This window comes from Delphinus delphis, chromosome 9 (assembly GCF_949987515.2).
Source record: "Delphinus delphis chromosome 9, mDelDel1.2, whole genome shotgun sequence".
NCBI lineage: Eukaryota > Metazoa > Chordata > Mammalia > Artiodactyla > Delphinidae > Delphinus > Delphinus delphis.
Genome location: NC_082691.1, coordinates 77903928 through 77917804, shown reverse-complemented (window position 1 = coordinate 77917804; position 13877 = coordinate 77903928).

Here is a 13877-nt window from a genome sequence, read left to right as displayed (position 1 = left end):
ATCCACCGATGAGATTAGTATAGGAACACTCAGCCTAGGAATATGAGATGGAGGACAGGGGAATGAAGGTAGCTACATCGAGGAGACCTGAGTCAGGAAGAGCTTAGCTAGCTTGTGCAGAGTATTCCATGAGCCACTGACTCTGAGGTTAAAAAGTTACATTATTTGGGGAGCAGGGCCTGCCATTCAATGTGGTTAGACAGAGCATAGAAGGCTTGAAGAGATACCATGGGAAAGGAAATGAGTGAAATCTGGCTTTGGGGACTTTGTTCTGTAAATTCAATGGTGAGTCATTGAAGTATTTTCAGAAAGGGAAGTGATTTGTGTTTCTGCAATTTAACTGGATTAGCCAAGTGAGAAGCTGGGGGCAGGGGCACAGGTACATCCATTACACAGCTCTTCAGGGTGGGCCATCCTTTGGCTAGTCTAGGTAAGGAGCACTCTGGAGTTGCAGGACATTGGATCTTCTGGAGGGGGACTGGCTAGATCGCTGTTGCTGTGGTCCGGGAGAGAGACGAATCCTCACTAGGGCAGCACAAGTCAAAAACACAGTGCAGAGCACAGATGAATCCACAAAAAATGATAGCAGATCGATCTTGGGGAGTGTGAGATGAGAAGCGAAAGAACTGAAATGTCTAGATTTTGTACCTGGGAAATTGGCGATGGCATTAACGTGGACAGAAGACTGGAGGGGGAGCGGGTGTGTGGGAGGGTAATTAATTTGGTTTGGGGCATGCTGGGTTGGACCTGCCTGCAGGACGTGCAGACGGAGGTGTGTACAGGCGGCTGTAAATTCCAGTCTGGAGCTCAAGAGAGTTCACTGCCGAGCCTGAGAATTTTTATGCATTGCTTTCAGATCTCAGGAAGCCTGACAGAAAGTGGGCTGAGAACCAAATCTTACATGAGGGGAATCTTAAGCAGCATGCTATAAGAGCTTCTTTTCGTCTCAACTCCCACTCCTGGAGGTGAGTCAAGGGAGGTAAAGAGAAATGCATACACCACTGAAACTTCTGTGGCAGAAGGAGCCTCCTCCTTTAGAAAACATACTGCCAACTGCCATGTTGCCTCACCCGACGCCCCTTCCTATCATCCCATGATTTACAAGTGGATTTGTCTTTCCTATTAACTGAGTTACTTTCTCACGTCCGAGCACCTCCTAGAACCACAATGGAGAGTCTTTGGTATCATCTTAGAAGCTCATTTATTTTCTATTATAATGTGTGATTACAACCATTCTTTTTTTTTTTTTTTTTTTTTTGCGATACGCGGGCCTCTCACTGTTGTGGCCTCTCCTGTTGCAGAGCACAGGTTGCGGACGCGCAGGCTCAGCGGCTATGGCTCACGGGCCCAGCCGCTCCGCGGCATGTGGGATCTTCTCGGACCGGGGCACGAACCCGTGTCTCCTGCATCGGCAGGCGGACTCTCAACCACTGCACCACCAGGGAAGCCCTACAACCATTCTTTATCTCTTGCATTTAGGGTGCCTACTAGGTGCCAGGCCAGAGGGTGCTAGGTGTTTTCCACATTTTTTTCTATGTTCTTCACAACTTTTTTTTGCAATCTATAGGCATCATTAACCTCATTTTACAAATGAAAAAGAGGGACTTGGAGAGACTGAGGAAGTATATTTAACTAGTGAGTGGGCTCAATCTTCCTCCCTCTCCGTTTTGTGATGTGGCATCTTCACCAGCCTGTGGGGAAGCTCAGCTCATGCCTTACACAGAAAAAAAAGCCAGATCCTCCCACATGTGAATCAATATTTCCAGGACAAATTTGTCTCCAAATTCTGCTACTTCTTCCCTCAAAATGAGTCTTTTGTCTATTAATTTCATTCTTCCCACTATTTCCCCAGAACAAGTCTAAACAATCTAAAGGTTTGTTTGAAGTCATAAATTGTTCTCCCTACCTCTTGTCTCCTCCTATTGACCTATTTTGCACACACAGCCAACTTAAGTTCTTTAATAAATTTTATTGAGGTTATATATATTTATATACACACATATATATATAACCTATTTTAAGTATTAGTTTTGACAAATATATATATATATATATATATATATATATATATATATATATATATATACACTCATAACCAAAACCACAATCAAGATATAGCACATTTCCTCACCTCAAAAAGTTCCATCATGCCCCTTTGCTATAAATTCTTCCAATCCCCACCTCTAGCCCCAGGCAACACTGATCTGCTATATGTTACTCAAATTAATTCTTGTAAAACACAATTTTTAGCAAGTCACTTCCTTACTCAGACTCTTCCAGGGGTTCCCTGTTTTAACTAAGACAGAGCTTCCCAATTCGTTAGTGTAGAAGTCGTTTCTATAACACACCGGGTACATGAAGGTCAGAGGTGACTGGCCAGCCTAGATCTTGCCTGGCTAAGGGAAGCAATAGTTCAGCACACAGGGTTGGCTGTAATATACAGTGACTTACACGACATAGAAGTGACTTTATATTTAATAAAACATACGTGTCTGAGTAGCCCAAGTGTTGGTTGCCTGAGGGTGTCAAGGACTCAGACTCCTCTCTGGCTACTCGGCTGTTCCACAGTGTTCTCATTCACCTGGTCTCAGGTGGCACACTCTACTTTCACAGTTCAGGCAGCAGGCTGGAGAAAAGTGGAAAGTGAAAGGGGAAGAGGCATGCCTCTTCCCTTTGAGGACATACCCAGAAGCAGTAGCATACACGGCTTTCATTCACATCTCATAGGTGGAGGGGTGGGTGGGAAATAGTCTTTGTTCCAGATATACATGTAACCCGTTAAACCAGGAAATTCGATGACAATAGAAAGAGAGGATAGTGGGTATTTGTGTCAACCAGCCATCTCTGCTGCATTCCTAATTACCTGCAGGATAAAATCTTCCACTTGAACTTATTCTTTCAAACCTATACCCTAAAACTTTCCCACTTGTCACTATACACTGCCAGATGAGCCAACCATGGTTCACTCATTGCCTCTATCATCCCACACATCCCCTGCCTCCTTGATTTTGCTTGCATTGTGGAGCTTCCCTGACATGCCTTCATCTCCACAAGTTTACCTTGCACTCGATCTTTTAGGTCCTAGCTCAACAGCTACTTCCTATGTGAAACTTTCCTCTACCACTTCACCCCACACCAATCTGTCCTCCTCTGAGCTCAGTATTTATTTGTTGCTAGTCTGGTCCTTGCATTTTCTATTTTATATTATTTTTCATTTATAGTATTAGTATTTTATCTTTATACATCTGGTCTCTCATGAAAGAAAATATTATGCCATTTCATATCCCACTCAGCATTTTGCATAAGCCTAGACAGTGTTTCTTACGTATGTTATAAATCTATTCACTGTGTATACGACTTAATATATGCATGAATTGTGAGTTGGTTAAATGAATCAAAAGCTATTGTCCAAAATGATTCCAAGAAGGAGGAACTGCTCTAAAGGAGGTCATCTGTTCTTGAGTGAGATAGGACACTGGGTTATCAAAGGCTAAGTACTTTTTAGCTATAAATGGATGTAGCTTGGATATGCAGAATGCATTTAGAGCTTGGCCAAGTCTTATAAATGTCTGAGTGAACTATTAAATTGTACCTGTGGCCTAATAATATAATAGTGTCTTAGATTTATAAAATGCTTTTATGCCTAACCCGCAATCCTTGAACTTTTAAATCTACATTTGTTTAACCGGGAGTGTACAGAGTAAAAGCTGAGTACACCTCCCTGAAGAAATCTCTGGAGAGTTGGAGATTGGAGCAGATCACTACTAACGTTGCAATTTCCATGCATATTCCAGGAAGTAACTTTAAAAAAATATGTGGTATCAAAAACATTTTTGCTGAGTGGGTCAAAGTGTTTCATTTAGTCTTCTCGTAATCCCAAGGAAGTCAGTTTTATAATAAAGGTAAGGTAAGTATGGATCAGCAATGTTAAGGAACATGCCCAGAATTATATTGGGTTGGCCAAAAAGTTTGTCTGGGTAAGATGTTACGGAAAAACCTGAACGACATTTTTGGCCAACCCAATATGACCAGTAAGTGATTGTTGAGATTTTAACAGGTTTGTTTAAATTCAGAGTCCATGCTCTTAACTACTTTACAAGAGAGCTATTGTATTAACAAATTTCCTAAATTATTTTTAATTTCTTGGTCATGACATATTGTCAGTTTAATATATTGCTGAATTTTACTAACTTGTACTTATTCCTGATTTTCTGTGTATATTCAAAAGTTATACTCATTTGTTTCATATATGTGTGACACATTCATTTTTTTAAAATTTTAATTTACTTTTGGCTGCATTGGGTCTTCAATGCTGTGCGCAGACTTTCTTTAGTTGCATCAAGTGGGGGCTACTCTTTGTTGTGGTGTGTGGGCTTCTCATTGTGGTGGCTTCTTTTGTTGCAGAGCATGAGCCTTAGCTCGCAGACTTCAGTAGTTGTGGCACGGGGGCTCAGTAGTTGTGGTACATGGGCTTAGTTCCTCCGCGGCATGTGGGATCTTCCTGGACCAGGGATCGAACCCGTGTCCCCTACATTGGCAGGCGGATTCTTAACCACTGCACCACCAGGGAAGTCCTGACATATTCTTTTTTGATAGATATTATCTAAAGGACAAGCTAGAGTCCTTTAAATGTATTTAATTAAAATTTTATTTTAGTTTAAAAATTTGGAAGGTATACACACTGTCTTTGTTTCTATAAGAAAAGAGATTCTTTAGTCTAACCCTATCAACATTAAGAGTGCAAAATAAGACTTCCACTTCCAGTCAAGATAGAATAACAGGGACCAAATTTACCCTCCTGCCTGAAAAAATAACAATAATGAAATATTTGAAACACGGTTTTTAAAACACTGGACATCAAGCAATAAAGGATAGTGATCTATAAGAGACTGGTAACAAATGAGGTGAGTCCTGTGGTTTTCCCAACTCGTTGCCTTGAGAGAGCTTCCAAGATGTGGTGAAAGAAGGGAGAATCTAAGTAGAGCCTAGAGAAGTCCATAATGAGAAAAGGTGGAGCTCAGAATACCAGGAGACCAGGGCAGTAAGAGTTTGGAGGACAGGGTGGTGGAAGAGGGAGATGCACAAACAAAAAGCTCAGTGGATATGTAGACTGTCCCCTTTGAGTGTTCAGAAGAGTACTGCTTAGCATATTCAAAAGAGTTAGAGTAAATGGTGCCTGGTGCCCACATAGGACTGGGAATTGTGCTGTTTCACCAGCAGACTAGAAAGCCTCATAATTCACAGGGAGGTGGGTGGAGTACTCAGAAAGTCTCACCTCAGTAGTGGAGAATAATTAGCCTTCGAATAAATATGACTCTACTGGCAAGTAAGACCCTGGATTATCATATTATTTCCACATAATATAACTACATCTAAAACAAAGCTCAAGAATATTTAAGGAAATATAAACGTTTCCTTGCTGGAGCACTCAACAAGGGAACATTCATAAAATCTGATATTCAATCAAAGATTATCAGCTAAAAAGCAAGAAAATGTGACCCTTGATGAGGAGAAAAACATAAATTGAAATAGATCCAGAATATATGTTAAAGTTAGCAAAGATATTAAAAGAATAATTATTGTGGTAGTCCATGTGTTAAAAAATTACGTAGAGCTAGGGAAGATATTTTTAATAAAGACAAATTTATAGAGGTGAAAACTATAAAGTGTGACATGAAAGATATGCTGGCTAGAACTAACAGCAGATTAGCCACTGCAGAAGAAAAAACTAATGTATTTCAAGACATAGCAATATAAATTACACCAAAAGGAAGCCAGAGATAGGGAAAAAAAATCAAAAACAGTGAAAAGTGCATCATCAAGCTGTGACCGGTTCAAATGGTCTAACATACATGTAACTGGCATCCTCAAAGAAAAGGGGCAAAAGCAGGATTTGAAGAAATAATGTTAGAAAAATTCCCAAGTTTGATTTTAAAAGATCCAAGAATATCAAAGGACCCCAACCTTAATATTCAACCAAAACATGAAAAAAACTACACCAATGCACAGTATAATCAATTTGCTCAAAACCAGTGATACATAGGAAATCTTGAAAGGAGCCAGAGGTAAACAGTCTTATGTAGAGAAGAACAAGCATCAGCATGACAGTCAAGTTCTTGACAAAACAATGTATGCAAGATTGCAGTGGAACAATATCTGGTGTTGAAAGAAAACATCATCAAACTAGAACTCTCTACCCATACAAAATATCTTTTCAATGGTGATAAAATGAAGACTTTTTCAGACATACAAAAGCTGAAAAAATCCATTGCCTGAAGACCATACTACAAGAAATGTCAAAGGATAATAGAGGGCCTACTGCATGAGTAAATATATAAGAACTTTTTTTTATTATACAAGGCAAGAAAAAGAAATAAAAGGAATCCAGACTCTATTTGCTGACCACATGATTCTCTCTGTAGAAAATCCAATGGAATCTACAGAAGAACTACTAGAACTAATAAGCAATTTTAGTAAGAATGCAAAATACAAAGTCAATATGAAAAACTAAATTGTTTTCTATATACTACATACAGAAATTGAAATTTACAAGTACCATTTACAATTACATTAAAATACTAAAAGTTAAAGATATTTCTTGGAATAAAAAAAGATGTGAAAGACCTATACATTGAAAACTATAAAACATTTTTGAGAGAAATTAAGGAATACCTAAGGAAATGAAGATATATAGCACGTTCATGAATCAGAAGACTTATTATTATTGTTAAGATGATAATTTGCCCTCAATTGATCTCTTGATTCAATAGAATCTCCATCAATATCCTAGAAGGTGTTTTTGTAGAAATTGACAAGCTAATTCTCAAATTCATATGAAAATGCAAAAGAATTAAAATATTTTTTAAAAGTTGAAACAGAAGAACAAAGTTCGAGGATGAATACTACCGGATTTCAAAAAATATTATAATGCTATTAAGACTATGTGGTACCCATGTCAAAACAGACAAATAGAGCAATGAAACAGAATGAAAAGTCCAGAAATAAACCCTACATATAAGAACAGCTAATTTCTGACAAAAGTGCAAAGGCAATTCAGTGGCAAAGTGCAAAGACAATTTAGTGGCAAAGACAATTTAGTGGTAAAAGGATAGTCCTTCCTTTCAACAAATAGCACTGAAAAATTTAGATATCCATACACAGAAACAAAAAAAACTCCCCCCAACCCTGCAACTTTGTTCCATACCTCAGACCATGAACAGAAGTAATTCAAAATTGATCACAAACATAAATATACAACTAAAACAATACTCCTACAAGAAAATATAGAAAAAATTCATAACCCCAGATCAGGCAATTTCTTAGATACGGTACCAAGGCATATTCCTTTTCCTATTGTGTACCTATGGATATTCGAAACAATATCGGTAATAATCAAAAGAATTATTCTGAGTGAAAGAGGCCAAACTATAAATAGTGCATACTATGAGATTCAATTTGTATAAAACTCTAGAAAATGCAGATTAATCTGTAGTGACAAAAGCAAATTGGTGGTTGCTTCTGAGAGGATATGGAGGGAGGGAATAAAAATGGGCACGAGGAAACTGTCATGGGGATGCTAGGAAATTTAGGAGGTGTCTTAAGCTCTGACAGTGTTTGAACCCCATTTCCCATAGGCTAGGTCTCTACTGGCCTGTTTGGACTGTGGTTCACTTCTTACCTTTCTCCTACTTGAACTGGATGTTCTCAGTCCTGCCCTGAGTTTTGCTGACATTTTTTTTGTTAACCATCTGAGCAATTTATGAACTCTAGTGTCTAGTCATTAATAGTTTATTAGAACTTTGCATAATTTCGCCTGCTTTATTCAAGGTAATTTTGCCTGGACAGAGCTGAATAAATCAAATGTTGAGCCTGCTCTTAAGCTTGGTCAGTTAGGACCTTGCAATGATTCAGCGACAAGCTAGGCAATCAGATGCAGCATCTCTTCCATTCCTCAGGGATTTCATTATGCTCCAGCCCAGAACATTTCTATGGTGCTCTGAGAATATATTCTTTTTCTTATTCTTAAAAGAAGGTTTAACAGAAATAGGCCTATAAATAAAGATCTTTGATTGATCTAGTAAAGAAAGACAGAAAGCATCTGTTACTTACTGAGGAAGGAGAAAGTTCCCCCTGTTTTAGAATTCATTGTTTAAATGCTTGTCAAAGGTCAGCGTCCTGTAGCTCGAACAGTTAAAGGGGAAAAAATAGATGCATTTTCCAGAATTAAAAATTAAGCCTTGGTCTATTACCCTTTATATATAATGGACTAAGTGTGTGAGAATTTAACTGCCCTTGTGTTGTTAAGTTCTCCACACATGCATAGCTTAGAAATCTATTTCCCTCTGGAAAGCTGTGCTCTGGCAAAATTGAAGAAAATTGCTGTGATGAAGGTATAATGTGCTATTATTCTGCTTGAGGTTCAGTATGAATCAATCTGACAATCAGATGTCTAATGATGGTTCCTAATTTCCTTCTATTCTCTCCTTGTTTTCTTTGGAATTCATCTTCTCATTTTTCTCTTGCCAAGTTTGAGACCAATTCAATTCAATTTAGTGAGATCCAGTGAACATATGCTATGTAGAATAAGTTGCGCTGGACACTGTGAAGACCAGAAAAACAAAATAAGTTATAATCCCTGCCTCAAGGAGCGCACGGTTTACGTGAGAGATAGGCAAATGGACATGGAATAGTTAACCAGTGCCTGGTACAGTTCCTGGCAACTGAAGGTACTCATTAATGTGTGAATTGAATTAAAAACACTGAAAAATAGTTTAAGGCTAAATGCAAAGTGTGTGGTACAGATACAGGATTTCAGAAATAGCAAGACATCAAAGTAGGCTGAAGTTTTGGCGCATCATGGAAAAATTGTACTTGTGATGAGGCAAATTTTAATGAGAAAAAAATGAGAAGGATATTTCAGGTTAGGGTCATTATAAGGAAATCAAAGAGATGGGTGTTAGCATCGTGTGTGTCCACAGCAGAGAGAAGCCCTTTATGACTGGAGAAGATGAAAACACAGAAGTAGGTTGGGGTCAGATAATGGAGGGCCTTGTACAAATTTTGGACTATATTCTGAAGATTCTGTGGACATGGAGAACCCCACATGGGTATTTATCAGCAGAGCCTTATTTCTGAAATCTGCATTTATATAGCATGGAGGATAGATGGAAAGAAAAGTACTCTGAAGGGTGGGAGAACTGAATGTAGAAATATAGAAACTGGGTAATGACATCTTGCAGTATTATGTGTCCAGCATCGTTGAGAAAAAAGAAACCAGTCATGGAAAGTAGAAAACAATGAAACTCACAAAGTGTGAAGAAGAAATAAAATTTGACTTCCTGACATGGAAGTCAAAAATTCAGGAGAATACAGTCCCAGAGACAGAAGAGAAAGCTCGAAGGTGGAACTGATGTAAAAAAGATTTTGTTTTGGATTCAAATTTGAGATTGTCATGGCAAAGTCAGGATGATACAGGTTCTTAAAGGAGAAGCTCCAATTAGAGATAGATGTTTATTAGTGATGAGCTTACAGCTTTGGAAACAATTGGATTGTTTAGAGCCTTGTTTAGAGCCTTGTTTGGGGCCTTGGAAACAATTGGATTCTGTTAACTCAGCAGTGTCTCTGTTTCCTCATTCTCCTCTGTTTCATAGGAAATAAGTCTGGAGATCATTCCTCAAAATGTCCTTCTTATATGGCTTCTGGGTAGATTATTCCAATGAGAGCATTTTTATGATGTTCAGAAAGCTCAGTCTTCACTTATTCCTGTGGCAGCTGTAGTCTGACTTCTCACTGGTGGCCTCATTGCTGCGAGCAATCACTTCTAAACTTCTGGTCACCTTCTGGCCTTACTTCTGCTTCCTCTAGCCCTCAAGTTGGGTACGCTTCTAATTCCCTGTCTTAAATCCTTTTCTACTCAACATTTCTGGACTGAAGTCCTCTTTCCTCATAAATTCTGACACAAAAGCACACTCCACATGAGGAGATTATGAGCAATGACAGAGACTGAGCAGTATTTGTGTGTGTGTTGGAGAAGCACAACCAGTGAAAACACAGAGAAGCAATGGTCAGGAAGTTAAGGAAAAAATGAGCACATCTTGTACGAGAGCCTACTTAAGGGAAAATTGTGAGGAGAGATGTGATTTTTTTTTTAATCAGGTAAAGGGAAAAAGTAAAGAAAAGGGATTGCACACTGAGAAAATGGTGTCATATTTGTCAAGGTGAAGGACAGCTTGCAGGAATTCAGTTTCCCTGTATTAGTATTCCCACACGTTTAATTACAGGGTTAATGAGAATGATATTACCCAAATAGCAGGCCAACATAATGTTTGGTTGGACAAACAGATGATCAAGATCCCTGGAACTTGATTACCACAGAGAAGCCAGAGTCTTCAAAGCCCTGAATTAAGAAATGGAATCTATAGTACTACCCTGCCATATAAAAGCAAATTGCTTCTTTGGTCTTTACTAAGTGGTCTAGAGAAAAAGCATTTAGCAGATTTAATATCAACAGGCTATTAATCACATTTTGACCCACAGTGCAAGAGGCAACACTACTTGATTATAAAAGTCCACGTAAGTCTACAAAATCCATGTGTCTTTGGCATAGACCACGTAGGTGAATTAAATGGAGAGGACACTATCAAATCTGATAGTGGCACTCATCTCTGACATATTATCGGTGATTTTTGAAGGGAGGGGGCTAGTCCAACCACTGTCATTTGATCCTTCCTGCTTTACACTCCTTACTCCTTGGATCAAAGAGCTACAGTGGGTATATTTTCTGTTGTTGAAGCATGATTTACATTCAGAAGCTGCATAGGTAAGCACAGGTGAGTTCACACACCCACTTGGTCCACTGTGAGATGGACTCTGACTTTTGCATTCCTTTCTCTGTATTATAACACATTTAATGTAGGTCACTGACTTCCTTAAGTCCCTCCTCTGAGTACTGGGATGCACAGGGTCTCCCCAGATTAGTGTTAGCTCAGAGCCAGTTCAATAATCTCTGAAGAGTCTGCTATTCCTCTTTCTCCAGTGCACAGCCACACTAGTAAATGACTGCAGGTAGCTTTGGGAAACTCCAGGAAGAAGATTTACACAACTTTCTCGTGGTAGTGTGGCAAGGGGGATCCTTAAGGGAATCTGGTTCTCCTTTCATTATGGGGCCACATTTACAAACTGGCTCAGATCTGCGAACTGAGTAGCAAATTGTGATTCTCCATGGTGTCAGCAAAAGTCAAGACTCTGCTCACAAGAATTAAAGATTAAAAATGTTTTTCTTATATTATACAGTGTCCAAATATATTTGGTCTAGGAACACCAAAGATCTCTGTGGGTTAAGCAGAGATCAATTAGCCACTACCAAAGATCTCTGTGGGTTAAACTATTTTGATTACTGCTCTCTAATCCTGCTGCCCGTGTGGACGTCACCTCCAGCTGTCCCTTAAGACTGTGAATCAGGGAGCCCGTTTCAGAGGGAGCATCTCTCAACATCATCACTGGCTTAAAGCACCCTGAGCTTTTTAGGATGTTGATCCTTTCCTTACCACTATATTTCTCCATGCATTGGTAAATGTAGTATTTTCTGAACACTCCCTTGCACTAGACTTATTGGGTTGGTGAAAGGGACACACATGACAAATTCACTCCAAATTCCTGCTTCCCTAAGCATTCGAATGTGTCCATCTACAATATACCAAAGACATTCTGGCATCTCAACTTCATTTAATTTGTGTGTGTGTGTGTGTGTGTGTGTGTGTGTGTGTATATATGTAGAAAAACTATTGATATGTAAAGGGACAGTGTAACTTACAAATCACAGGTAAGGTTTGTGCCTGAAAAGGGAAGGAGGAAATTGGAATCTGAAATGCTTCACCTGTCATTTTAATGCTTCATTTCTTAAAAATATCTGAACCAAACAAGGCAAAACATTAACATTTGTTGGGTCGTAGTGGTGAGAACACAAGTGTTTGTTTATTCTTCCTATTTTTCAGTGTTTTAAAAATATTTTATATTAAAAATATTCTAAAATCTCAAACAATCAAGATGAAGCCAACGGTTGCAAGTAAACATGTTTGTAGCACAGATCACATCACAGGGGTTTTGGAAAAGTGATTCTTAAAATAAAGGCCCTTAAAAAGAATTGATGACAAAAAATTAACTTCTAAGAAGACAAAGACAAAAATAGATGAAATTTATGTTCTACTTGAAAATGTTTTATGAAGAGACGCTAATTCTCCATGTTTCTCTGATTAGTTAGATGGATCAATCGTGCCATTATGATGGTTTTATTCATTCATTCTTGGAGATGAGCAGCTTCCCCTAGGAATGCCCTTTTCCTTTATATTAAAGGTTAGGAAAGGAAAAAGCTAATAAAAAAGAAAAATTGAAGTCCAACGCCACAGTTACCTCAATAACCAAGCATGAGCACATATATTTTGCTTATACACATTTCATCTCAAAGTGTGGGTTTTATGTGTAAGTGGCCTTTAATACAATCATCTGCTTACCACTGACTGCTATGATTACTGTGATTCTTTTTGATGATTTTAACAGAGAGAAATGGGAGTAGAAACTGATGCTGAAAACTCTAGTTAACCCGACTCAGAACCGACAGCCCTTCCCTGAGATTTTCTGTGTCTTTAATTCGATAAAAATAGTTCAGACCAAGAATTATCAAAGAGGAGAAAGAACAAAGCTTCTAATAATCATTTATAAAAGAAAAATAGAAGAATAGCTGAATCAGGTTTATGAAGCTACATGGACACATTTCGGTAGAAATGTGTGCTTTGGAGTAAAATGTGCTGAGCTCATACAATATATGAACAATTTGAAAGAGGAACATTCAGGGTCACCTGAATAAATGTATTCTATCCTCAAACAAACCACTGACCTCTAATCAGCTATTTCTATCAACATACCACTAACAGAGGGAGTAGACAGGATCGCCCTAAAACCTTGTCATTTGAAAGGGCTTTGCACACATTTTATTTTATTTTTTTTTTTAACCCTCTCATCTCTCTGTGGGATGGGCAGAAGTTCATTTCAGAGATGTACACACTGAGGCGCAAAGGCTGGATACATTTCCCAGGTCTCACAGCCGGGTGGTGGTAGAGCCTGGGCTTCTGGGTTTTTCCTTTCCATCTCCCCGACTCTTCATTCTCCTTACTCTTTCCGTGTTTTCTTGGTGTTGACCTTCCAATTTTAGGGAGATTGGGAAACGTTTAAAGCAATTCCTTTTGGGAATCCTTCATGAAACACAGTATATTGACCCTATGGGGTTGTGTGCTGTGTGACTCTGCGTAAGTTTGCGACAACTCTGTGCCTCTGCTTTTTTTGTCTATATATACTTTATAGGGCTTTTCTGATGATAAGTAAATAAATACATTTAAAGTACTTAAAAACTGTGCCTGGCATATAGTAAACATTTAATAATATTTACCAATTCTCCTTCTGATCGCTCCTTACATGATTCATAACATGTTCAAAGCAAAACTCCTGATTGTCTCAGCAAATGACACTTTCTTCCACTCAACTACTTAAATCAGAAATTGACAGCTTTCTTAGAATTTTCTCATGCTGACACCAGTTATTTCCAAGTCTCCTTGATTTTTTTTTTAGAATTCTTTTTTTTTGATGTGGACCATTTTTAAAGTCTTTATTGAATTTGTTACAATATTGCTTCTGTTTTGGTTTTTTGGCCTGGAGACATGTGGGATCTTAGCTCCCCAACCAGGGATCGAACCCTGCACTGGAAGGCGAAGTCTTAACCACTGGACGACCAGGGAAGTCCCAGGTCTCTTTGACATTAACTCCAGAATGTTCCTTAAGTCGTCCAGTTCTCTGAGACACCACTCTAAATCAGCCACACCTCGTGT